Genomic DNA, 24535 nt, shown 5'->3' with positions numbered 1-24535 from the left:
ACAAATTCCCATCTGCCCATAACCGCGGGCACGGCTTTCGAAAGTTCAAATCCCTGCAGGGGAGTCCCAACTTATCCCATCACAAGCTCTCACGGTCAACGAAGGATATTCCTTCTCCCAAGACATTCCGATCAGACTCGGCATCCCGGTTACAACACATCTCGGCAATGGTAAAACAAGTCCAGCAACACCACCCGAATGTGCTGACAAATCCCGATAGGAGCTGCACATATCTCGTTCTCAGGGCACACCGGATAAGCAATCCGTACAACTAAAACCAGCCCTCGAGTTTCCCCGAGGTGGCGCTGCAAGGGGCTCTAGTTTGGACCAACACTCAGAGGAGCACTGGCCCGGTTTTTTAATAAAGATGACCCTTGGGCTCCGGAAACCCAAGGGAAAGAGAGGCTAGGTGGCAAATGGTAAAACAAAGGTTGGTCATTGCTGGAGGAGTTTTATTCAACGCGAACTATCAAGGGGTTCCCATTATAACCCAACCGTGTAAGGAACGCAAAAACCCAGGAACATAACACCGATATGACGGAAACTAGAGCGGCAAGAGTGGAACAAAACACCAAGCATAAGGCCGAGCCTTCCACCCTTTACCAAGTATATAGGTGCATTATGATAAACAAGATAATATGGTGATATCCCAGCAATAAACATGTTCCAACAAGGAACGATCTCCAATCTTCACCTGCAACTAGCAACGCTATAAGAGGGGCTGAGCAAAGCGGTAACATAGCCAAACAACGGTTTGCTAGGACAAGGTGGGTTAGAGGTTGACATGGCAATATGGGAGGCATGATAAGCAAGTGGTAGGTATCGTAGCATAGGCATAGCAAAAGAGCGAGCATCTAGCAAGCAAAGATAGAAGTGATTTCGAGGGTATGGTCATCTTGCCTGCAAAGTTCTCAGAGTTGACTTGATCCTCGTAAGCGTACTCAACGGGATCCTAGATCACTTAATCGTCTCCCGGCTCTACCCAAGCAAGAACAACAAGCAAAAGGAACACAATCAACAACGTGCAATGCTCAAGCAACATGATGCAAAACATGGTATGATATGCGGGATGCGATATGTGATGCATATGCAAGATTTGGAAAGGAATGATAGAACCTGGCCTCAACTTGGAAATCCAAGAGTGCCACTGGAAAGGTGAGTTGAATTCGGTCGAAATCGATATAAAGATCACCGGAATCGGATGCACGGTTTGGAAAAGGCAAGCAAAACAAATATGGCACCGGTCTGCGATTAACAGCAAGTAGCCTTCTAAATGCATCAAGAACGACATGCTACAACACTCCAACATGACAACAAAATACATGGCAGGGATCCACTCATGATGCTTGACAAAAGATGAACACTGAGCTACGGCTAATTCACTCAATAGAAAGATCAAACAAGCATGGCAAAAATGCAAAAGACAACAGGTTTCAGACTTGGTGAAATTAACAGCATGTCAGGAATTTATCATCAAGAAGCAATGTTTAGAGCACGATAACTACATGCTACAGGAACATATCAAGGCAAAGAAAGGCATGGCATGAAGCTACTCAAAGCATACAACAAAAGTCCCTTAGTGACCATGAGCCAAAAGGGATCAGAAAATACAATTGCAAGCATGTGAACATAGCAAAAACATAAACAAATTCAGACTTAGTGAAAAACTGGAGCATGCAAAACAGACATCAAGTAGGCATGTTTACAAGCTCGATGCACTCACTACGAGGCAAGACATGACAAACTAAGCATACACCCAGCAATTAGACATGGCATAGAAGCTAGACGTGGCAAGAACAACAACATAGCATGCACGGATCAACTACAACAAGCTCGGCAAAATCGCTAAACATGTTAACAATCTGCCAGGAACATTTTATAGCAAAAGTAGAGCTCGATTAACTCAAGCCAGGGTGCTCCATAATTTCAAACAAAGACATGGATGGATATAGCACCACATTATCTACAAAACATCCTTATTGATCATGCTCAAAAGAGGCACGGATCACTAGGAAACAACATGAACATATGGCATAAAAATAATGACACGGCAAGGACTTTGTGAAATTCTAAGTCCCTGAAATCAGCAACATTGAGTAAGCCACTTTGCATGCTTGTGCTAGTCACCACATAGATCACAAAAATACATGGCATACACCCCTGTAAAGATGGTATGGCATTCTTCAAAACACATGTAGAGCTCAGGATCATAGCATGCACACATTAATCATGGCATAAATGACAAAAGTGCATTTGCTGAAATAGATCTGAAACTATCATCACATAGCCCTCTTCCAACAGCATTTCGGGTATCAAGATGAGCTCAAATGAAATGATGCAATGATATGAAATGATCTACACGTCGAGACGAATATTTTGATATGCTACACGCACGAATCAGAGCCATGATGATGAAGTTATAATGCGTCAAAGTATGCAAAAATTATCTGGGATTAGGGTTTCGGGGAAAAGTCAACCGGATCTGGATCTGGCACTATAGCGGGTACTGTAGCGGTACAGTAGCAGCGAGCGGCCGGTGTTGCCGGAAATGGAGGTCCGCCGGATTCCTGTTTGCCGGAGGGAGGGGGTTCGCCGGAGATGGGGACTTGCCGGGGCGCCGATGGGTGGCAGGGAGGCGCGCGCGGGCGCGGGCCGCCGGCGGGTGCGGACGCCGAGACGAGGCGGCGGCGATGCGGTGCGGCCGCGGCGAGGGACGGCATCGCCAGCACGGGGCGGCGCGGCGGCCGGCGAGGTCGGTGATGGCGGCACGCGGTGCGGGAGGAGAAGGGCGGCGGGCGCGAAGACAGGCGGCGGTGGACTCGGGCTCTCAGGGGCCCTCCGCGGGCTGGGCGGAGGCCGGTGGTGCCACGTGGCACCCCCTGATTGGACGCGGGCGACGGCGGCGGTGAAATGGACACGTCCGCCGGCGAAGTTTTTGTCCGGCGCACGAGGAGAGGGAGGGATCTAGGGTTTGCCCGAAAAATTCGAGGAGTGACCTTTATATAGAGGTAGAGGGAGCTAGGAAGCTCCAACTGAGGTGCGGTTTATGGCCACGCGATCGTGATCGAACGGCCTAGGTGATGGAGGAGGTTTAGGTGGGTTTTGGGCCACTTTGGAGGGGTGTTGGGCTGCAACACACACGAGGCCTTTTTGGTCCCTCGGTTAACCGTTGGAGTATCAAACGAAGTCCAAATGGCACGAAACTTGACAGGCGGTCTACCGGTAGTAAACCAAGGCCACATGACAAGTCTCGGTCCAATCCGAAAACGTTTAACACCCGCACATGAAAAGAGGTAGAAAGGGACACCGGAGGACATAGGAGCGCCGGAATGCAAAACGGACAATGGGGAAATGCTCGGATGCATGAGACGAACACGTATGCAAATGCAATGCACATGATGACATTATATGAGATGCAAGACAAAGACAAAGCACACTGAGACAAAAACCTGACAACGATGAAATAGAATAACTTAGTGCCGGAAACGGCAAGAGTTGGAATACAAATAAGGAAGGTTACATCCGGGGTGTTACAACACTCCACCACTATGAAAGGATCTCGTCCCGAGATCTAGGACTGGAAAAACTCCGAGTACTGAGAACGGAGGTGATCCTCGCGTTCCCAGGTGGATTCATGGTCGGAATGATGTGACCACTCGACTTTGAGGAATTTGATAGACTTGTTGCGAGTCTTGCGCTCAGTTTCTTCAAGAATAGCAACGGGGTGCTCACGATAAGACATGTCTTCTTGGAGATCAATGTCTTCGAAGTTGACGGTGCGGTCAGGAGTCTTGAAGCACTTTCGGAGTTGAGAGACATGAAACACGTCGTGCACGTTTGCAAAGTTGGGAGTAAGCTCAAGTTGATAGGCGAGATCGCCTCTTTTGTTGATGATCTTGAAAGGACCCGCGTATCTAGGGGCAAGCTTCCCGTTGGTACCGAAGCAACGAGTACCTTTCATTGGAGAGACACGGAGGTAGACATGGTCTCCGATCTCGAAAGCCAAGTCACGATGCTTGCTATCATATTAACTCTTCTGGCACGATTGCGCGGCTTTGAGATTATCATGAATGACTTTGCACATCTCTTCTGCCTTTGTGATCAAGTCATTGCCAAGAAGTTGACGTTCACCAGTCTCTGACCAGTTAAGAGGAGTACGGCACTTCCTGCCATAGAGAATTTCAAATGGGGCCTTGCCCGAACTCGCTTGGAAGCTGTTGTTGTAGGAGAACTCGGCATTTGGAAGACAATCTTCCCACTTCATACCGAAGGAGATGACGCAAGCCCTGAGCATATCTTCAAGAATTTGATTTACTCACTCGACTTGGCCACTAGTTTGAGGATGAAAAGTTGTGCTGAAGCGAATGTTTGTGCCCATGGCCTTCTAAAAAGAATCCCAGAACTTGGAGGTGAAGATGCTGCCACGATCTAAAGATATCAACTGCGGAATGCCGTGCAGAGAGACGATCCTGGAGGTATATAGCTCTGCCAACTAAGCTACTGTGATAGGTTCTTTGATAGGAAGGAAATGAGCCACTTTAGTGAGTTTGTCGATGACAACAAAGATAGCATCATTGCCACGCTTGGACTTCGGAAATCCAGTCACGAAGTCCATCTCAATATGGTCAAACTTCCATCCTGGAATGGCAAGAGGTTGGAGGAGACCAGCTGGTCATTGGTGTTCTGCTTTCACTCTTCTGCAGACATCACATTCATTCACGAACTGAGCAATCTCACGCTTCATTCGAGTCCACCAATACGACTGATTGAGGTCATGGTACATCTTTGTACTTCCAGGGTGGATAGAGAGGAGTGAATTGTGAGCTTTGTTCATAATGACTTTACGAAGGTTACCTTTAGGCACAACAATGCGATCCTCAAAGAATAGAGTATCCTTGTCATCAAGATGATAGCACTTGTACTTAGGTTGACTCTTGGCAATCCCAATCTTCACCTTCTTCACCATAGCATCAAGAAGTTGAGCCTCACGAATCTAATCTTCCAAAGTAGGAGAGACTTGGAGGTTGGCCAGAAATCCGTGAGGAACAACTTGCAGATTGAGTTTGCAGAAAGCTTCACAAAGCTCGGATTGGTAAGGCTTGAGAATCAAACTGTTGTAGTAAGACTTCCTGCTTAATGCATCATCAATTACATTGGCCTTGCCTGGAGTATATTCGATACTCGGATTATACTCTTGAATCATCTAGACCCAACGAGTCTGCCTGAGGTTGAGATTACGCTGAGTGAAGATGTACTTGAGACTGCCCACTTTTCTTCCCAATAAGAGATGTCTCCAAGTTAAAAGAGCATGGACAACTGCCGCCAACTCGAGGTCGTGAGTGGGGTAGTTCTTTTCGTTGGGCTTCAACTGGCGAGAGGTATAGGCCACAACTTTCTTCTCTTGCATCAACACTGCACCAAGACCTTGAAGGGAAGCATCACAGAAGACCTCAAACGGTTTGGATTCATTAGGAGGAGTCAGAACTGGAGCAGTGACTAACTTCTCTTTCAGGGTGTTGAAAGCGATGTCACATTCAGGCGACCAGACGTACTTCACGTGCTTCTGAAGGAGGTTGGAAAGAGGCTTCGCGATCTTAGAGAAGTTCTCGATGAACCTTCGACAATAGCTTGCGAGCCCAAGGAAGCTGCGGAGTTGCTTCACGTTCTGAGGTGGTTCCCAATTCACAATTGCAGACACCTTCTCAGGATTAACCGCTATGCCCTTGGTAGAGATGATATGCCCAAGGTAGAGAACCTCATCGAGCCAAAACTCGCACTTTGAAAACTTCGCATAGAACTGATGTTCTCTGAGTTTATCTAGCACCAAACGCAAGTTCTTGGCATGATCCTCCTTGTTCTTGAAAAAGACTAAAATGTCATCGAGGTAGACCAAGACGAAGTCATTTGTGTAGGGGTTGAAGATGAAATTCATCATGCGAGAGAATGTTGGCGGAGCATTGACAAGGTCGAAAGATATGACAGTGTATTCATATGAACCATAGCTTGTTCTGAATGCTGTCTTAGGGATATCTTCTTCACGAATGAGAATCTGATGATAGCCCATACGGAGATCAAGCTTGGAGAATACTTGAGCACCTTTGAGTTGTTCAAACAGCTCGTTGATGTTGGGAAGTGGGTACTTGTTCTTTATGGTCTTCTTGTTCAATGGACGGTAGTCGACACAAAGTCGGTCCGTTCCATCCTTCTTCTTCACAAAAAGAACTCCACAACCCCACGGAGAAGAACTTGGTCGGATGAGACCCATACGCTCTTGAATATCGAGTTGTTTCTTCAGATCCTTCAACTCTTCAGGTCCAAGCTTGTAAGGATGTTTGCAAACAGGTTCCGTGCCAGGCTCAAGATCGATGACAAATTCAACTGGCCGGTGTGGAGGCATTCCTGGGAGCTCTTCTAGAAAGATGTCTTCATATTCGCAAATGACTGGAATTTGAGAAATGGCATCCAGCTCGCCCTTCTCATTGAGAGAAAACAGTCGAATGGTATCATCCCTTGCGGCAAAGAAATTACATCCTCAGACGAATGAGTCAATTGAATCTGCCTGGCAGAACAATCAAGCTAAGCCTTGTGCTTAGAAAGCCAATCCATTCCAAGAATAAGATCGATATCCGAGTCACCAAGGACATTAGGAGAAGACAGGAACTTATAGTCACCCAATGTGATTGAAACATCCGGAACGAATACTCAAGAAGTCATTTAACGGGCCGGAGATACAATAGCCAAAGGTTTCGGCAACACTTGGGTAAACAAATCATGCTTAGATGCAAAAGGTCTCGAGATGAAACAATGCGATGCACCAGTGTCAAAAAGAACTTTTGCAGGAATATCGTTAACAGGAAGGTTACCCATGATGACATCTGACGAGTCCTCTGCGTGAGCTGCATTCATCATGTTGACCTTGGCGTGCTTCGGATTATTCTTGACCACTATGGTACTAGCAGATCTCACAGGAGGAGGAGGAGGAGGAAGACGCCTCTGATTGAAGCATTTGTTGGCATAGTGACCCTTCTGCTGACACTTGTTGCACGTGACCTCCGAGAGAGGACGGTGATACGGAGCACTTGATCTTGGAGCTTGAGACGAAGTCTTGTTCTGAAAGCCTGGGTTGGGTGGGTGGGAAGATCCATTGCCACCTTTGCTCTTCTACTGATAAGGCTGATGGAACGGAGGAGGAGGCAGCCAATACTTTTGCTGCTTAGAAGCCACTTGAGTTGAAGAAGAAGGAGTTACATCTCTGACTCGCTTCTTGGAAGCATCGCACTTGAGTTGAGCAGTCTCTTACTTCATTGCCATATTGTAGAACTCATCGTACTTCTTCGGCTCAAAAAGGACGAGAGCTAGTTGGAGATCTTCTCTGAGGCCACCCCTGAACTGATAAATCATGCTCTTCTCGTCAGGGGCGTCTTGCTTGGAGAAACGAGCGAGCCTCTGGAACAGAATGTTATACTAGTAAACAGACAAGCTGCCTTGCTTCAGGTTGCGGAATTCCTCACGCTTGCTTTCAACAACACTCTGGGGAATGTGATGAGCTTTGAAGTCTTGACGGAATTCATCCTAGGTAATCACACGGCCTCCTCTGGAATCTTTGAACTGCTGAACCCATTTTGTAGCTTGGTATTTGAGTTGGAAGGAGGCAAACTTGACAAAGTCCTCAGGCCTGACGTTGTTGCACTCGAAATGCTTGCAGATATCCACGAGCCAATCATCAGCGTCTGACGCCTCGACACAGTTGTTGAAGGTCTTTGGCTGATTAGCAAGGAACTGGTTGAGTGTAGCAAACTGATTCTGATTGTTTCCATGGCCATGATTCCCTTGGTTGCGCTCTTGCAAGAGTTGCATGATCAGCTGCGTGTTTGCATTGGTAGCGGCCATCATAGCTTGCCATGCCTCCGGAGGTGGAGGTGGTGGTGGCGGGTCAGGATTCGGAGTCGTGCGCATTGGAGGAGCCATCCTGGAGAGGGTGACATCCGTTAGCATCTTGGCGGGTCAAGATGTACTTGAGACTCTTATGATCACTGAAGATGTCCACTTTTCTTCCCAATAAGAGATGTCTCCAAGTTAAAAGAGCATGGACAACTGCCGCCAACTTGAGGTCGTGAGTGGGGTAGTTCTTTTCTTGGGCTTCAACTGGCGAGAGGTATAGGCCACAACTTTCTTCTCTTGCATCAACACTGCACCAAGACCTTGAAGGGAAGCATCACAGAAGACCTCAAACGGTTTGGATTCATCAGGAGGAGTCAGAACTGGAGCAGTGACTAACTTCTCTTTCAGGGTGTTGAAAGCGATGTCACATTCAGGCGACCAGACGTACTTCACGTGCTTCTGAAGGAGGTTGGAAAGAGGCTTCGCGATCTTAGAGAAGTTCTTGATGAACCTTCGACAATAGCTTGCGAGCCCAAGGAAGCTACGGAGTTGCTTCACGTTCTGAGGTGGTTCCCAATTCACAATTGCAGACACCTTCTCAGGATTAACCGCTATGCCCTTGGTAGAGATGATATGCCCAAGGTAGAGAACCTCATCGAGCCAAAACTCGCACTTTGAAAACTTCGCATAGAACTGATGTTCTCTGAGTTTATCCAGCACCAAACACAAGTGCTTGGCATGATCCTCCTTGTTCTTGGAAAAGACCAAAATGTCATCGAGGTAGACCAAGACGAAGTCATTTGTGTAGGGGTTGAAGATGAAATTCATCATGCGAGAGAATGTTGGCGGAGCATTGACAAGGTCAAAAGACATGACAGTGTATTCATATGAACCATAGCTTGTTCTGAATGCTGTCTTAGGGATATCTTCTTCACGAATGCGAATCTGGTGATAGCCCATACGGAGATCAAGCTTGGAGAATACTTGAGCAAATTTGAGTTGTTCAAACAGCTCGTTGATGTTGGGAAGTGGGTACTTGTTCTTTATGGTCTTCTTGTTCAATGGACGGTAGTCGACACAAAGTCGGTCCGTTCCATCCTTCTTCTTCACAAAAAGAACTCCACAACCCCACGGAGAAGAACTTGGTCGGATGAGACCCATACGCTCTTGAATATCGAGTTGTTTCTTCAGCTCCTTCAACTCTTCAGGTCCAAGCTTGTAAGGATGTTTGCAAATAGGTTCCGTGTCAGGCTCAAGATCGATGACGAATTCAACGGGCCGGTGTGGAGGCATTCCTGGGAGCTCTTATGGAAAGACGTCTTGATATTCGCAAACGACTGGAATTTGAGAAATGGCATCCAGCTCGCCCTTCTCATTGAGAGAAAACAGTCGAATGGTATCATCCCTTGCGGCAAAGACAATTACATCCTCAGACGAATGAGTCAATTGAATCTGCCTGGCAGCACAATCAAGCTGAGCCTTGTGCTTAGAAAGCCAATCCGTTCCAAGAATAAGATCGATATCCGAGTCACCAAGGACATTAGGAGAAGACAGGAACTTATAGTGACCCAATGTGATTGAAACACCCGGAACGAATACTCGAGAAGTCATTTAACGGGCCGGAGATACAATAGCCAAAGGTTTCAGCAACACTTGAGTAAACAAATCATGCTTAGATGCAAAAGGTCTCGAGATGAAACAATGCGATGCACCAGTGTCAAAAAGAACTTTTGCAGGAATATCGTTAACAGGAAGGTCACCCATGATGACATCTGACGAGTCCTCTGCCTGAGCTGCATTCATCATGTTGACCTTGGCGTGCTTGGGATTATTCTTGACCACTGCGGTACTAGCAGATCTCATAGGAGGAGGAGGAGGAAGACGCCTCTGATTGAAGCATTTGTTGGCATAGTGACCCTTCTGCTGACACTTGTTGCACGTGACCTCCGAGAGCGGACGGTGATACAGAGCACTTGATCTTGGAGCTTGAGACGAAGTCTTGTTCTGAAAGCCTGGGTTGGGTGGGTGGGAAGATCCATTGCCACCTTTGCTCTTCTGCTGATAAGGCTGATGGAACGGAGGAGGAGGCAGCCAATACTTTTGCTGCTTAGAAGCCACTTGAGTTGAAGAAGAAGGAGTTACATCTCTGACTCGCTTCTTGGAAGCATCGCACTTGAGTTGAGCAGTCTCTTGCTTCATTGCCATATTGTAGAACTCATCATACTTCTTCGGCTCAAAAAGGACGAGAGCTAGTTGGAGATCTTCTCTGAGGCCACCCCTGAACTGATAAATCATGCTCTTCTCGTCAGGGGCGTCTTGCTTGGCGAAACGAGCGAGCGTCTGGAACAGAATGTTATACTGGTAAACAGACAAGCTGCCTTGCTTCAGGTTGCGGAATTCCTCACGCTTGCTTTCAACAACACTCTGGGGAATGTGATGAGCTTTGAAGTCTTGACGGAATTCATCCCAGGTAATCACACGGCCTCCTCTGGAATCTTTGTACTGCTGAAACCATTCTGCAGCTTGGTATTTGAGTTGGAAGGAGGCAAACTTGACAAAGTCCTCAGGCCTAACGTTGTTGCACTCGAAATGCTTGCAGATATCCATGAGCCAATCATCAGCGGCTGAGGCCTTGACACAGTTGTTGAAGGTCTTTGGCTGCTTAGCAAGGAACTGGTTGAGTGTAGCAAACTGATTCTAATTGTTTCCATGGCCATGATTCCCTTGCTTGCGCTCTTGCAAGAGTTGCATGATCAGCTGTGTGTTTGCATTGGTAGCGGCCATCACAGCTTGCCATGCCTCTGGAGGTGGAGGTGGTGGTGGCGGGTCAGGATTCAAAGTCGTGCGCGTTGGAGGAGCCATCCTGGAGAGGGTGACATCTGTTAGCATCTTGACAGACATATATTCAAGTTGAATCCAAAGGATAGAAATTGCAACATAAAGTCTTAACATCCGAACAAAATGAACGAATGCATTCCAATTGAAATGGTCACATTTCCATAAATTGAGAAGCCACTTAGATAGAGGTAGAATAATAAAACAACAAGGTACGGACATGAACAAATACTTGGTGAGGATTACCCAATCACAAACCAAATATTTGCGGAAGAAATACTAGAGCTACAGGAATACCCACCTATGAAACTCCCGAACCTTTCCGGTTATGCAATCAGGTGTTGGGGATACAGGGGAAGCATAATATCTCACCCAAAGCTAGCAAATCCTACATCCAGCTGTATCCATCCTTCAACACATAACCAAGAAAACTTCGGAAATCATTTACCTCAACCGTCGAAAAGCATCCGGTATATGAGTTATGGCAATACTCCCGAACTCCCACCCCAATACTGGGTGGCGTCGAGGTTATCTCCCAACAACTGCATAAAAGAGACTTTTGATGTCGGCGAAACTCAGGTATTCCAGAATTGCAATGATAAAATTGTGATGACAACACCTCGGAGCTCAACTCCTCGGGACACTGCCACAACCCCTAAATGTCAGGAGGCACCAAGAACAATGTTCTCGTCACAAAACCATCAGAACGATTCCAAGATACCCGCGTGATCCTAAAAAAATTAGTGAAATTTGAGAAGAGAAGAGTCAAAACTCTACGTCAGGAGGCCTCACCAGAGCGACGATGGGACTGAGGAGTAAAAAGAAGTCCTACTCTCCGATATACATAATCCTAAATGACTCAAAACATTTTTCTAGACTCAACAACGCCAGCGATTCAATCAAGCAGGGGGCTCCTAAGGTCGGGGAAGGCTCTGATTACCAACTTGTAATGCCCCTGATGCGGTTATATCTCCCACGTGTCGAAGCACGACTTAGAGGCATAACCGCATTGAAAGCAATGTCACAAGTGAGGTAATCTTCACAACAACCCATGTAATACAATAAGTGGAAAAGGATACATAGTTGGCTTACACTCGCCACATCACACAAATACATAAATAAGTCATGACATTCATCCAATACACTCAAGGTCCGACTACGGAACCAAAATGAAGATAAACACCAAATGCAACATAGTCCCCGATCGCCCCAACTGGGCACCACTACTAATCATCTGGGAAAGACAGGTAGTAACAACGAGAGTCTTCATCGAACTCCCACTTGAGCTCAAATGCATCACCTGGAGCGGTATCATCGGTCCCTGCATCTGGTTTTGGAAGTAAACTATGAGTCACGGGGACTCAGCAATCTCACACCCTCGCGATCAAGACTATTTAAGCTTATAGGTAAGGTAAAGGTATGATGTGGAGCTGCAGCAAGCGACTAACATATATGGTGGCTAACATGCGCAAATGAGAGTGAGAAGAGAAGGCAAAAGCACGGTCGAACAACTATGATCAAGAAGTGATCCTAGAACAACCTATGTCAAGCATTACTCCAACAACGTGTTCACTTCCCAGACTCCGCCGAGAAGAGACCATCACGGTTACACACGCGGTTGGTGCATTTTAATTAAGTTAAGATTTAGGTTATCTACAATCGGACATTAACAAATTCCCATCTGCCCATAACCGCGGGCATGGCTTTCGAAAGTTCAAATCCCTGCAGGGGAGTCCCAACTTAGCCCATCACAAGCTCTCATGGTCAACGAAGGATATTCCTTCTCCCAAGACATTCCGATCAGACTCGGCATCCCGGTTACAAGACATCTCGACAATGGTAAAACAAGTCCAGCAACACCACCCGAATGTGCCGACAAATCCCGATAGGAGCTGCACATATCTCGTTCTCAGGGCACACCGGATAAGCAATCCGTACAACTAAAACCAGCCCTCGAGTTTCCCCGAGGTGGCGCTGCAAGGGGCTCTAGTTTGGACCAACACTCAGAGGAGCATTGGCCCGGGTTTTTTTAATAAAGATGACCCTTGGGCTCCGGAAACCCAAGGGAAAGAGAGGCTAGGTGGCAAATGGTAAAATCAAGGTTGGGCATTGCTGGAGGAGTTTTATTCAAGGTGAACTGTCAAGGGGTTCCTATTATAACCCAACCGTGTAAGGAACGCAAAAATCCGGGAACATAACACCGATATGACGGAAACTAGGGCGGCAAGAGTGGAACAAATCACCAAGAATAAGGCCGAGCCTTCCACCCTTTACCAAGTATATAGGTGCATTAATATAAACAAGATAATATGGTGATATCCCAACAATAAACATGTTCCAACAAGGAACGATCTCCAATCTTCACCTGCAACAAGTAACACTATAAGAGGGGCTGAGCAAAGCGGTAACATAGCCAAACAATGGTTTGCTAGGACAAGGTGGGTTAGATTTTAACATGGCAATATGGGAGGCATGATAAGCAAGTGGTAGGTATCGTAGCATAGGCATAGCAAAAGAGCGAGCATCTAGCAAGCAAAGATAGAAGTGATTTCGAGGGTATGGTCATCTTGCCTGCAAACTTCTCAGAGTTGACTTGATCCTCGTAAGCGTACTCAACAGGCTCCTCGATCACGTACTCGTCTCCCGGCTCTACCCAAGTAAGAACAACAAGCAAAAGGAACACAATCAACCACGTGCAATGCTCAAGCAACATGATGCAAAACATGGTATGATATGCGGGATGCGATATGTGATGCATATGCAAGATTTGGAAAGGAATGATAGAACCTGGCCTCAACTTGGAAATCCAAGAGTGCCACTGGAAAGGTGAGTTGATTTCGGTCAAAATCGATATAAAGATCACCGGAATCGGATGCACGGTTTGGAAAAGACAAGCAAAACAAATATGGCACCGGTCTGCGATTAACAGCAAGTAGCCTTCTAAATGCATCAAGAACAACATGCTACAACACTCCAACATGACAAAAAAATACATGGCAGGGATCCACTCATGATGCTTGACAAAATATGAACATTGAGCTAGGCTAATTCACTCAATAGCAAGCTCAAACAAGCATGGCAAAAATGCAAAAGACAACAGGTTTCAGACTTGGTGAAATTAACAGCATGTCAGCAATTTATCATCAGGAAGCAATGTTTAGAGCACGATAACTACATGCTATAGGAACTTATCAAGGCAAAGCAAGGCATGGCATGAAGCTACTCAAAGCATACAACAAAAGTCCCTTAGTGACCATGAGCCAAAAGGGATCAGAAAATACAATTGCAAGCATGTGAACATAGCAAAAACATAAACAGATACAGACTTAGTGAAAAACTGGAGCATGCAAAACAGACATCAATTAGGCATGTTTACGAGCTCGATGCACTCACTACGAGGCAAGATATGACAAACTAAGCATACACCCAGCAATTAGACATGGCATAGAAGCTAGACCTGGCAAGAACAACAACATAGAATGCACGGATCAACTACAACAAGCTCGGCAAAATCGCTAAACATGTTAACAATCTGCCAGGAACATTTGATAGCAAAAGTAGAGCTCGATTGACTCAAGCTAGGGTGCTCCATAATTGCAAACAAAGACATGGATAGATATAGCACCACATTATCTACAAAACATCCTTACTGATAATGCTCAAAAGAGGCACGGATCACTAGGAAACAACATGAACATATGGCATGAAAATAATGACAGGGCAAGGACTTAGTGAAATTCTAAGTCCCTGAAATCAGCAACATTGAGTAAGCCACTTTGCATACACCCTTGTAAAGATGGCATGACATTTTTCAAAACACATGTAGAGCTCAGGATCATAGCATGCACACATTAATCATGGCAAAAATGACAAAAGTGCATTTGCTGAAATAGATCTGAAACTATCATCACATAGCCCTTGTCCAACAGCATTTCGGGCATCAAGATGAGCTCAAATGAAAATGATACAATGAGATGAAATGATCACACGTCGAGACGAACATTTTGATATGCTACACGCATGAATCGGAGCCATGATGATGAAGTTATGATGCGTCAGAGTATGCAAAAAATTATCTGGGATTAGGGTTTCGGGGAAAAGTCAACCGGATCTGGATCTGGCACTGTAGCGGGTACTGTAGCAGCGAGCGGCCGAGGTCGCTGGAAATGGAGGTCCGCCGTATTCCTGTTCGCCGGAGGGAGGGGGTTCACCGGAGATGGGGACTTGCCGGGGCGCCGATGGGTGGCAGGGAGGCGCGCACGGGCGCGGGCGGCCGGTGGGTGCGGACGCCGAGACGAGGCGGCGGTGATGCGGTGCGGCCGCGGCGAGGGACGGCGTCGCCCGAGACGCGGCGGCCGGCGAGGTCGGTGACGGCGGTAGGCGGCGCGGGAGGAGAAGGGCGGCGGGCGCGAAGGCAGGCGGCGGCGGACTCGGGCTCTTGGGGGCCCTCCACGGGCCGGGCGGGCCGCGATGTGCTGGAGGCCGATGGTGCCACATGGCACCCCCTGATTGGACGCGGGCGGCGGCGGCGGTTGAAACGGACACGTCCGCCGGTGAGGTTTTTGTCCGGCGCGCGAGGAGGGGGAGGGATCTAGGGTTTGCCCGAAAAATTCGGGGAGTGACCTTTATATAGAGGTAGAGGGAGCTAGGAAGCTCCAAATGGGGTGTGGTTTGCGGCCACGCGATCGTGATCGAACAACCTAGGTGATGGAGGAGGTTTTTGTAGGTTTTGGGCCAGTTTGGAGGGGTGTTAGGCTGCAACACACACGAGGCCTTTTCGGTCCCTCGGTTAACCGTTGGAGTATCAAAAGAAGTCCAAATGGCACGAAACTTGCCAGGTGGTCTTCCCGTAGTAAACCAAGGCCACATGACAAGTCTCGGTCCAATCCGAAAACATTTAACACCCGCACACGAAAAGAGGTAGAAAGGGACACCGGAGGACATAGGAGCGCCGGAATGCAAAACGGACAACAGGGAAAATGCTCGGATGCATGAGATGAACACGTATGCAAATGCAATGCACATGATGACATGATATGAGATGCAAGACAAAGACAAAGCACACGGAGAAAAAAAACCCAACAACGATGAAATATAATAACTTAGTTCCAGAAACGACAAGAGTTGGAATACAAATAAGGTAGGTTACATCCGGGGTGTTACAATTGTGCAAACACTAATATTGGGTTTCCTTCTCTTCGATTATAGTGCCAAACAAATAATGGTGCCTAATTGCACATACATATGTGTAGTTGTTGCCTCCAGACACTCTCTTATGGCATGATGCTCCTGCTTCCCTGCTGTTTGCTATGGAATTTAACATGTCTGTCTTTTTTGTTTGGAATCGGAGCGGATGTTGCAGAACGACGTCAACCTCCTTAGCCCGCTAGCTGAGCTACACGAAGAAAGAGCAGTGATAAACTCATAAACACCATCAGTTGGTAGTCTTTCTATTTGTCCTTAGTTATTTGTATTCTACACTAATATAGCAAGGCCAATCCTAATCTTTACTCCGGGTCACTGATAGAAGTACTGGTGTATACACATCAAAGGTACACAATGAACTTTTTGCTGTTCTTATTCTTATGGGAACTTTTTGTACTTTTTGTTGTGATATACACCCATCTCGAATTCCATTTTAGGTCTATTTATTTTAGCTCTAGGTGTTGACAGTAAGAAACACTTGCAAATATACGTCTCTTGTGTATATAAATATATGCTCGCTCTACAATATAATGTAGATAATGATAACAGTAATTTAATTTGCTATTTAGTGTACAATATTTGTATTCATAAGAGGAGATAGTTATACACTTCATTGTGGTTTTATATCTGAGTTAAGAAAAAAATAGTCTTCCTCTATAGAGGTATGTTACCTTGCTGAGGCAGCTCTGCTTTTGCTCTATTTGCTGCTCTTTTGTGCTATACTACTATTCCATATATAGAGAGATCGGAGAAGAGAAAAGCATCCTGTTACTACTGATTTTTCATGCTGCTACTCGCTTGTTGTTACACATCTACATACAGAAGGCTGTTGCTTGCTGATTACAATCCATTCATGATATGTAGATATGTATACTTCTGCTAGGTACATGTGAACAAAGAGACAAGGAATGGAAGCTGTAGCGGTAGTCGGCCGGTGGCCACGCATTGGCAATCACTATTTAGATACATGACTCCAGCCACCTATGGTGGTGAGCATACTTTGATCTTGATATGTTAGTCCAAGTGGATAAATATTATTAGGTGTTTAATGTGATGTGACTTCATTGGTTGGACGTCTATTAGGATATATGTTGTACACAACCACATATGATTTTTTTCGAGTTGCCATATGATGGAAATCAGTAGCTTGATTTGCTGTTCAACAAACATTTATGGTATGTGTGTGTGCGCGCTTTTGCTGATTCTCACGAAAATGCTTGCTTTTAGGATGTGGTTCTTAGTTATGTGCATTTCGTATTTTGACATTGAGAACAAAAATTTATCCCAAGATCATATACCTTGAAATAAAAAGTTCTAGATGTGACTAGGAGTAATCAGATTATTTGCAAATCACGCGTAGAAAACATGGATCGGCTATGGTAAAAGCCCTCATGCCATATATATCATATGGATACCTACATATCACTTTTTCCAGATGCTATTGGAAAAGTTGTTGCTTTCGAACCTTCCATATTGAGAAACTAGAAATAGTGTTTATGTGGTTTACCCTGCTCTAATGTTTATTTCCCAGTTTGTGAATGGAAAGAAGATGCTTATTCTCCATGGTACAAGGACTAGCGTAGTTTTGAAATTCATGATGGAAGACCTTTTTCACCTGATGAGTGATCATTATGTGAAGTATGCCAATAATATGGACAACATCAAGCTATTTGAGAGTAGGGGTCCAACTTCCCTGGAGATATTCTCCCTCAAATCTTACTGCAACCTTTTATTCACATTTCCTTTTGTGTAGTTGGCGACAATAAGGAATTGTTATTCACTTGAGAAAATCAAGATTAAGTCGATGATGCTATCAAAAGGAAAATGACTTTCTGAGCTAGATAGTGGCTTTCTGAGCACCAATATAGAACCTATCTGAAACCTTTCCCATGTCTGTCATAATGATCTTTTCATTTTCCTTTGTATATTAAGCTAGAGAATATTATTGTGCATTATTTTCAACTGTTACTTTTTACCCGATTGTACATTGTTCCAGTGACACACCAAAATAGCAGGTCCGCGGATCTAAAGGCGCATTGGTTTGGTGTTGGACTGATGGTGACGTACTTATGTTGCTTCCATTGTATGTGCGATTTTTCTGTTATAGAGTGAGGTGAGTTGAGCTGATTGTTGCTACTGCTATTCGTGGTTATCAGCGTGTTCCTACGCCACCCCTGGCAAGGCTGCAGCCTATTTGCGGCTCGTCCATGCCCACTCTCCATGCTTCTTGCTCGTGCCAGCAGTGAAGACTCTATAAATACATGTCATTATGTTATCCAAAATCCAATGGCAGAAGGTGAAATCTTGCTTCTTAATTACGGGAACATCTCTAAGTTCTTCTACGAGTATATCATAATCATTTGTAGATTGTTGAATTATTTTGATATCTTTTTGGGGGGAATTATGGGATCCTAACCTTACATTATCTAATCATTACTCATAGGTGAGTGTGCCACAAGGCTCTCTTTGATCTAACCTTTTAGACAGGATTACCACCTGAAGTAGTTTACATCATCGCAACTTACCAGGAGAAGTAAATAGTGTTAAAAATACAAAAGTTGGTTACAAATATTTTGAAAAGGTAGAATCACATTCTGATTGTTAAGGGAACTGTTTAGTGCTTTATCTTAATTCTTAATTACTTTGAAGAGATGATCTCTTGAAAAGCTTCTATTCTTCTAATTATACAGACAAGCCAATCAGTCGTTGTTTTTGTATGTCACCATGTAGAACAAAAGTGTCATGTGATGTGACCCCCCATACAACCTGGAATATGTTCAGATGTCCATTAAGTAACTTACGTGATAATTAACTCTTTGGCCTGAAACTATAGTAAATGCAGCCCCAATTCTATTGATTTGTTCAAGCAGCTAAACAACGCAAGGAACTTCTAGATAATTAATATTGTTCAACTTTCAGGAAGTGGTATCAAGCAACATGTTGCTTGATGAAGGACCAAGATGGTTGAAGAGGAACATGAAGCGGTATGGAAATTCCTCTGGTGGCCGAGTATCTTGTCAGTCTATTTATATTGACCAGATTAGAAGGATCACAGCATAAAAACTTAAATCTTCGACACAAGCCTTTGAGCAAAATGTGCTATCCATGGCCTGATGCCATGATATATATGGTTTTGTGCTAAAACCATTTTAGATATGAAGTCCAAACAAGGTTGAAGTGATATTATGAAGAATGAGGGCCGTCAAAATAAAGAGTTATCAGTAGTGTACAACAACAATTACATTTTTAAATACTGCAAAAATTGTCATACTTATTGTGTACCTGTTGCAACGCACGGGCCCTTTTGCTAGTATATATATACCGCACAACATCTCCATCATCATTATCAGTACATCATGCGCAAGTGACTTAGGATGCACTTGATACCAGAAAGGTATCTATCCTTCAAACCAGAGGAGTGCTTCAAACTAACAACAGTATATAATATCCAACAAAAGTGGGCCGTGCTACAGTAGCAGAATACATGGCTCAGTCTAGATATCAGTACAAATCAAGTTGTGCATATTTGATGTTGGCATGAACCACATTGCCGCATGTCGGGTTTGCAAAAGCCATCCATCGCATGGAAGCTTGATGCCTTTCACACACTAAAGATTATCTGGCAACAAGTTGTGTCGACGAATCTCTGGATATGGTGATTCATGAAACCCATGGTATGATGTGTAAACACAGTCCCCCCTGGCGAATGGAAGTTACATAGCACGGTAATCATCGCCGGTGATATGATCGATGATTGGTTGGATGATCGGATAATTGAGCCCGAGGAACATGGAGTAGTTGTCGAGGCTCTAAACCCGCATCTAGTTGAATACGCCTGGCCCAACGAAGCTGGGATCTTTCTCGAACATGAAGCAGCCATAGCCATCAATGTCACGAATGCCCCAGTCATTGTACTGCATGTGGTTTGATGTAATGGTTTGGTCAATTTGGTACGTGCGAATGAGCATCAAATGACCGTCGTCGGCTGAACGAGCAATAAACCACCACCCGTCAGCTGGTATGATTCCAGGTCCTGGAATCATGAAGGCCAGCGCATTTGCGTCTGCTGCAACAATTCAAATTGGAGACCAAAAGGATAAAAATAAACAATCATGTTTAGAGTATGTGTGGAATTAAGATTATTATAACAGTGACACATATCATAGACAGAGAATTGCAATGCCGTGGTCATAATCATACGCCAAGTTAAAAAATAAGCCAATGGCTTTCATATTCTAGCAATATGTCATGGTTCAAACATCATGTAACAATGAGAGGAAAACAGCTATGACAGAGCCTACTCATATTCTACCATAGCACTTACTACTAGTGTTCTCATATCAACTCTAAGCAATAACATGCATTGTTATAAAAATCTTAGAAATGAGAGTAACATATAGCAATCATGATGTTATGCTCATAATATCTATTCTAACAATCATTAGATGCTAATTGTTCTCATATCAACTCTAACAATAACATGTGTGGTCATAAAAATCTAGGAAATGAGAGGAACATATAGCAATGATGTGGTTATAGACATACTATCTATTCTAAATTTGTAACAATGAACATGCAGTCATATTCATAAGGTAAAGATGAGATGAGATAGAACAATTACACGATGATAGATTCCACCAGTATAGGCAGCCAATCTGTGCGTTAACCGCGTAAACGATGCCATCGTGCACTATAGCATCAAATAGAAATGTTGCCTCAACAGGATTGATGATGAGCCATAACCATGTATGGCGACCGGATTCCAGATAGACTAATCCCATGTTGAACAAGGCAATGAGCTTGTAATTGTCGCGACCGGTTTTCGGTATAAATTTCCAGAAAATGGCCATTGTGCTCACCAGCTCCAGAAAATGGCGGAAGCGGTTTGTGGATCATCGGTGTCTATGGGACTCCATTTCCCACAGGAACAGCTGACCAGGATAACTCATATCTTCGCGAGGCTGCTATCTCCATTGCGTAGGTTCCGGGGCTGTCATCGCAACGCTCCTCTCCAAGCAAGCAATCTGGCCAAGACAATAGCCAGGGACAAGCCAGTGAGTACTTTTGAATGTACTCGCAAACATTATGAACACGGGTATAATATAGCAAACGATAATCATGCTCTGAAAATATTCTATAATCATAACGTCCGTCACGAAAATAAAATCCCAATGCATGCAAGCAGGTTATTTATATGCTACATGAATATGTAATGACAGAATAGTAATAAAATGCACCGATCGGATGTCTGAAGCGACGTCTCGAAAGGATAGTAAAAGTGAGCATGCCTCAATCGGGCGTCTTAGCGACACCACATAAAGGGCTTATAAGGTAAATAAATAACAAGCATGCCACAGTAGGGCGTCTCAGTGACACCACATAAAGGGCTTATGAAGTAAATAAAATAACAAGCATGCCACAGTCGGGCGTCTGAGCGACACCACATAAAGGGCTTATGAAGTAAATAAAATAACAAGCATGCCATAGTCGGGCGTCTGAGCGACACCACATAAAGGGCTTGTAAGTAAATCAAATAACGAACCTGCCACAGTCGAGCGTCTGAGCGACGCCACATAAAGGGCTTATATGAAAATGAAATAACAAACATGCTACAGTCGGGCGTCTGAGCGACGCCACCTAAAGGGCTTATATATATATAAACATGATCATAGTGAATATCCAGGAGGTGGTACCGTCCCAGGGATATTCATTATTTCAAACAATGCAAACGGTTAGTCCATAATGATAATAATCATAACCATCATATATCACAAGTCATAATCAATATTCGGGTTTAGTAGTTTCTCCTCCGAAGACCGACACTAAGACCGACACTTGACCCATCCCAGACTGTAGTCCTTAACCATGGACACGACTATTTGAATAGGTTTAATATCTCTGCAGAGGGTGTACTCTTTACCCACGAGTAACGGATTTCTTTAGTTCATCGGAACTAATTCCGTCTACGGTCTTTTAGTTGAAAACACGCCTGACTTGCACACACCAGCTTAACTTTACTCGTGTCTGGAATCACCCATGACACCTGTTAAGCAAAACTCTAAGTAGGGAGGCTACAACCTCGCGTAGCATGGGACCAAATTTCTATCGTGCGCTCTAAGGGGTGCCCCCCTCTCGGTCCCAACCGGAAACACCCATGCCCCCGGACCAGGTGGCATGCCTACTAGCTACAACCGGTATCTTCCACCATGGCCTCTCTGTACGGTGTGTGCTTGAAAGGGGTTGACGACTTACTGAACCGTACCCTACCTGCGGCAGGGACAAGTGGTAGTACAAAACAAGTATGGGGGTTACTGGAACAAGACTCGATCTACGGTCGACTCAGGAGGTTTATGAATTCCCTGCATGACATGTATAACAAATATATTTCAACCAACAGAATCACCACCCATTATACCTTACTATGCCATACCGGACATAACCGTCCCGACGGAGACCGGCGACAAGCTCACGCCTACCCAAGGCAGAGGCTTTCCCGGGTTCCTTTCCGGCATGCATGCAAGGCACATGAGGATGATTACCATCACATGTATATTCATTTCCAACAGCAAGGAAATCACTAATATGCATCCATGCAAATGATCGTATCACCACATAAAATAACGAGTTCTCTCGAAATGAGGTGGTGCTATAATCGTATCAACTAACACACCAGAAATATTATGCCAGGGTTCAGAATGCTTGCCTTCAAGGTGTGGAGAGGTGGGGTGCTCTCCAAAACTTTTGAAAGTTTTCTTCCTCTCTCCAAAATCCTATTTTTAATAAATTTGAATTAACACACAATTTCAAAACAGCACAAAAAAGTTGTTTGAAATTTTTACAAATAAATATGATAAAAAACTAGACAAAACTTTAAAGAGGACAGAAAAAGAATCAATCAAAAATCATTTTCTGTTTAAAAGTTATAAGAGTTTTAATCCAGGGACTTTTCTGTAATGAAACAGAAACTTCTCAGTGGGCTGAACAGAAAAAGATCAAAAAAACGCTTCAGACTGAAAGCGTATTTGCCCGAATGCGTTTTCAGAAAACGTTTCGTTTAAAAGAAAAGAGAGACTGACGGGGGGGTCCCACCCGTCGGGTTTGAATTTTCAAACGGGGAAGAAACAGAGCTCGTCGGCGCCCGAGAGCTGCGGCGGTCGCCGGCGGCGATCCACGGCGAGTTAGGAGGATCGGAGAGTACCTACGTGCTCAGCGTGTCCTTCCGCGTCGGTGGGTGGTGGTGGTGGTCGTCGGCGAGCACCACGTCGACGACGGTCCTTGCTCCGGCGGACGGCGGGTCGGGTGGAGTTGGATCTCGTCGGGGAGGGCTGCGGAGGTCAAATTGAAGCCTGGGTTAGATCACTGGGTGCTCTAGGAGACTACTGACGAGGTCTGGGGCGGGGATGGCCTCACCGGAGTGGATCGAGCTGGTGGCCGAGGCGGATCGGGCCGGCCGGGGTTGTGGGAGGAGACCTCCTCGAGGTCCTCCTAGTGGCTTGGCGGGGTGTTGGTGGGGTGCAGTGGTGGTGCGTGCTCGAGAGCGAGCTCGGGACCTCTTTTTATAGGCGATCCGAGGCGGTGGCCGTGAACGGGGATCTCCGGCGATGGTTACGGCGGCGCAGTGCTTGGTCGGGGAATTTAGGAGGTTGGGCAACAACGTGGAGGTCCACTGGTTCTGTTTTGGCGCTAAACGAGCTTGGATTAGGAGCCCTGGGTGGATTCGACGGAACGGGGCGGCGCGGGCCCGTCGGCAGCAGAGGGCGCACCCTGTGCCTGCCGGGCCACGGCGACGGTGCTGCGGGGTGCGCTGGCGTGCATGAGGCCACGCGGAGGGCAGGGGAGCGTTGGGTGGCGCCGAACAGCGTTGCGAGCTGGCGCTGTCTCCTGTTGGCCGCCACGGGTGGCTTTGCCACCGTCGAAGCTGCCAACTCCGGTGATGCTCGCCGCCACCGACACTTGTGCCCGTCCAATGGGGCGTGCGGTGCTCTGGCCAGGGAGGAGAGGCCGAGCGCAACGCGCCAGGGCGCACAGTTGATCGATGACAAGTCCCTGACGAAAAACGACACTGTAAAACTCTGAAACTCTGAATTTTACTGAAAGTGCACAGTAACAGTGCCGGCCAGGTGTTCGACGAAAATGATTTTGGCATGTGGAGAACTTTCCTTGAGCTGATTTTTGGTGGGGTGGCCTCTCATTGCACCTGGAGGCTGCCTGAATTTTGGTAGAATTTTTGGAGAAGAGAAGATATGAATTTCACCAAATTTGACAAATCTGGTCCAAACTTGCAGAGGCTGAAACTTGAAAATTTTGAAAAGAAGAAGAGTGGATCTTGATGGTCCTAGGTTGTGGGTGCTAAGGACTATCCAGAGGAGTTGGTTTGAGATCAAAACTCAAAGGAAATTAGGTACTTGCTTTGCAAATCACCTAGGCTTAAAATAATTGACAGAAATGTTTTGGGGAATAGAATAAATGAAATAAAATCCAAAAATGGGTTGGACTTGTTGGAACAGAATGAAAATGAGGTTGATTCACTCAAAAACTTCAAATAACATCATTGGGTTTTTTGCATAAAGTTGAATCATAAGCTACTACCAACATCCCATAATTTTGGTGGAGG

This window comes from Triticum aestivum, chromosome 3A (assembly GCF_018294505.1).
Source record: "Triticum aestivum cultivar Chinese Spring chromosome 3A, IWGSC CS RefSeq v2.1, whole genome shotgun sequence".
NCBI lineage: Eukaryota > Viridiplantae > Streptophyta > Magnoliopsida > Poales > Poaceae > Triticum > Triticum aestivum.
This window is presented reverse-complemented; position numbering follows the sequence as displayed.